Here is a 4,606-nt window from a genome sequence, read left to right on the forward strand (position 1 = left end):
TGATATCCTGCTGCAGGGACTGATCCCTTCTTGCATTACGACCAAAGTACATGAGATGAAGTTTGTCCATTTTTGCTTCTAAGCAGCACTCGGGCTGTACTTTTTCCAAGACAGATTTGTTTGACCTTCTGGCAGTCCATGGTATTTTCAATATTCCTCACCAATATCACAATTCAAATGCCATCAATTCTTGTTGAGTCTTCCTTATTCACTGTCCAGTTTTCACATGCATCGGAAGCTATTGAAGATACAATGGAGTTGGGCAGGACACCTTAGTTTTCAAAATAACATCTTTGCTCTTTAACACTCTAAAGAGATCTTTTGCAGAAGATTTACCCAGTGCAATACATCATTTGATTTCTTGACTGCTACTTCCCTGGGCATTAATTATGCATTCAAATAAAATGAAATCCCTGACAACTTCAATCCTTTTTTCCATTTATTGTGATGTTGCTTACTGGTCCATTTGGGAGGATTTTTGTTTTCTTTATGTTGAGGTGTAATCCATACTGAAGGCTGTAGTCTTTGATCTTTATCCATAAGTGTTTCAAGTCATCTTCACTTTCAACAAGCAAGATCGTGTCATCTGCATATCATAATTTGTTAATGTCTTCCTTCAATACTGATGCCGCATTCTTCTTCAAAGAGTCTAGCTTCTCAGATTATTTATTCAGCATACAGATTGACTAAGTATGGTGAAAGGACACAACCCTGAGAAGCACCTTTCCTGATTTAAAACCATGCAGTATCTATTCCCTTGTTCTGTTCAAAGGACTGCCTTTTGGCCAGTGTACAGGTTCCTCATGAGCATAATTAAATGCTCTAGAATTCCCATTCTTTGCATTGTTATCCATAATTTCATAGAAAGACACATGGTACCACAGTATGACAAACTGACTGATGAGTGGTGGAAAGCTATATAAACTTTAGTACCTTTTAGGGGAGCATTTTTAGGTTAGATTCTATTGGAATGAATTTTTCTATATTTGCTCAGTATGTAAAAGAAAGTAATAGAAGAAGGAAAAGGAAAAAAAAAGAAAGGAAAGGGCAAAATAAATTGGAAGAAACTTCAGGTTTGTTGCTACCAAACCCACTGCCATCAAATTGATTCTGACTCATCCCTATATGATGTAGAAGCCCCCAGAGGATTTCCAAGGCTATACATATTTACAGAAGCAGATTCTCTCATCTTTATCCCACAGAGAGGCTGGTGGTTTCAAACCTCTGACCTTTCAGTTATCAGCTGAATGTTTTAACCACTGCACCACGAGAGCTCCTAGCCTGTTACTAGTTATTAGATATTTTGATGTCAAATGCAAGTTTCTGGCTTCAACCTATAACTAGAAATTAGGTAGTTTTTCTTTTATTTCCTCCTATAGAAAACTAATTAACCTAGTGCTATGTCAATACAAGACAAAATAGATGCAGCATGGCAATAAAAAAGAACTGCCTCTACAAGTCCATCTCTCTGTTTTAGAGAAAAGTACTGGGCAGCAGTGCTATTTTTCAATCAATATGCCCCTTGTTTCAGCTATGGTACATGGGCAGCAAGCAATCTGGTAAGTGCTGAGTATTATGACTCTCCACCTCCTCATCTCAAACACTTTTTAAGAGAGATGCTAATACTACCAAGTGAATCAGTGAAAAAGCAGAAAAGATACAGGAAGAAAAATTCCAAACCAAAACCTGATCAATCCTTAGATGGGCTAGCACTGACCAAATAGTTTCAATTAAAAAAAAAAAAAAAAAAATCATGCACCAGTCATTTTCTTCTAATACAGATCCATTCTTAATTTTCAGTCTTCCAGAAGGCAGCAGACACAGCAATACCATTAGATTCTTAACCAGAGCCTATGCTACCCTTGGGAGCTCTGGTAGCATAGTGCCTAAGGCAGTTGACTGCCAACCAGAAGGCTGGTGGTTCAAACCCACCAGCCACTCCTCTGAAGGAAGATGGGGCAATCAACTTCCATTGTGGGTACTGCCTCAGAAACCCAAGGAGGGGTCGCTATGAGTCGGGTCTGACTTGACAGCACATAACGACAACAACAACAACATACATGTGGACCTCACCAGATGGAATACACAAATCAACTACATCTGTGAAAAAAGATGAAAGAGAAGCTCAATATAATCATTAAGAACAAGGCCAGGGCTGACTGTGGAAAAGACTATCAATTCTTCATATGCAAGTTTAAGTTGAAGAAAATTAAAACAAGTCCATGAGATCCAAAATATGACCTTGAGTATATCCCACCTGAGTTTAGAGACCATCTGAAGAACAGATTTGATGCCCTGAACACCAATAACTAACTGAACCAAAAAAAACAAACACACTGCTGTCGAGTCAGATCTGACTCATAGCGACCCCTCCTTGGTTTTCCGAGGTGGTATCACTATAGAAGTAGATTGCCTAACCTTCCTTCCAAGGAGTTGCTAGTGGGTTTGAACTTCCAGGCTTCTGGTTAGCAGTCAAATGGCTTAGGCACTATGCTACCAGAGCTTCCACCAATAACTGAGGACCAGATGAATTGTGGGATGACATCAAGAGTATCATAAATGATGAAGGCAAAAGGTCACTAAAAAGACAGGAAAGAAATAAAGACCAAAATGGATGTCAGAAGAGACTCTGAAACTTGTTTTTGAATGGAAAATAGCTACAGAGCATGGAAGAAATAATGAAGTAAAAGAACTGAACAGAAGATTTCAAAGGCCAGCTCAAGAAGACAAAGTAAAATATTGTAATGAAATATGGAAAGGTCTAGAATTAGAAAGTCAAAAGGGAAGAATATGCTTGGCATTTCTCAAGCTGAAAAGATTGAAGAAAAAATTCAAGCCTTTAGTTGCAATATTGACGGATTCTATGGGCAAAACAGTGAACGATGCAGGATGCATCAAAAGAAGATGGAAGGAATACACAGAGTCACTGTACTAAAAAGAACTGGTCGATGTTCACTCATATCAGAAGGTGGCATATGATCAAGAACTGATGGTACTGAAGGAAAAGGTCAAAGCTACACTGAAGAAATTGGCAAAATACAAACTTCCAGAATTGATGGAATACCCATTAAGATGTTTCAACAAATGGATGTAGTGCTGAAGGTATGCACTCATTTATGCCAAGAAATTTAGAAGACAGCTTCCTGGCCAACCGACTAGAAGGGAGCTATATTTTGGCCCATTCCAAAGAACATGATCCAATAGAATGCAGAAATTATTGAATAATATAATTAATTTCACATTTTCCTGGAAATCATTCAAAAATGGTTGCAGCAGTACATGGGCAGGGAACTGCCAGAAAATCAAACCAGATTCAGAAGAGCACATGGAACGAGGGTTATCATTGCTGATTTCAGATGGATCTTGGCTGAAAGCAGAGAATACCAGAAAGATGTTTTCCTGACTATGCAAAGGCATTCAATTGTGTGGATCAAACAAATTATGGATAATGTTATGAAGAATGGGAATTTCAGAAATGCAGTTTTACTCATGGGGAACTTGTATATAAATCTAGAGGCAGAGGTTCAAACAGAACACGGTGATATTGCATGGTTTAAAATCAAGAAAGGTGTGTGTCAGGGTTGTAGCCTTTCAAGATAGTTATTCAGTCTGTATACTGAGCAATTAATCTGAGAAGCTGAACTGTATGAAGAAGAATGTGACATCAGGATTGGAGGAATTATTAACAAACTGATATGCAGGTGACGCAAACTTCCTTCCTGAAAGTGAAGAAGACTTGAAGCACTTACTGATAAAGATTAAAGACTATAGCCTTCATTATGGATTATACCTCAACATAATGGAAACAAATCCCTGCAACTGGACCAATAAGCATCATGATAAATGGAGAAAAGAATGAAATTGTCAAGGATTTTATTTCACTTGAAATCCACAATCATTGCCCATGGAAGCAATAGTCAAGAAATAAAACTATGTGTTACACTTGGTAAATCTGTTGCAAAAGACCTCTTTAAAGTTTAAAGAACGAAATTGTCATTTAGAAGACTAAGGTGCCTCTGACCCAAGACATGGTATTTTCAATCACCTCTTATGCATTTGAAAGCTGGACAATAAATAAGGAAGACTGAAGAAGAATTGATGCATTGATTGGAATTATGGTTTTGGTGAAGAATATTAAATATACTGTGGACTGCCAGAAGAATGAACAAATCTGTCTTGTAAAATATACAGCCAGGATCTTTCTTGGAAATGGAGATGGTCAGACTTTGTCTCATGTATTACGAACATGTTATCAGGAGAAGGATATCAGACTTGGTAACGTAGAGGGTAAACAACAACAACAACAACAACAACAAAAACTTGACACAGTGGCTCCAACTATGGGCTCAAGGATAGCAATGATTATGAGGATGTTGTAACACTGGGCAGTGTCACTTTCTGTTGTGCATAGGGTTACTATGAGTTGGATCAGACTTAAGAGCACCTAACAACAACAGCAAGAGAAAACTGCTGAAGTTTGGGGGTTAATTTGGTACCATATATTATCTTGACAGATACAATGGTTTTACAAATATTTGATTTTAATTTCTTTTTCAATCATATATGCCAAATTAATATGATGAAGACCACATGATATTTGTGGCCA

This window comes from Orycteropus afer, unplaced genomic scaffold (genome assembly GCF_000298275.1).
Source record: "Orycteropus afer afer isolate SDZICR_OR568_19922 unplaced genomic scaffold, OryAfe1.0 scaffold00021, whole genome shotgun sequence".
Classification (NCBI taxonomy): Eukaryota; Metazoa; Chordata; class Mammalia; order Tubulidentata; family Orycteropodidae; genus Orycteropus; species Orycteropus afer.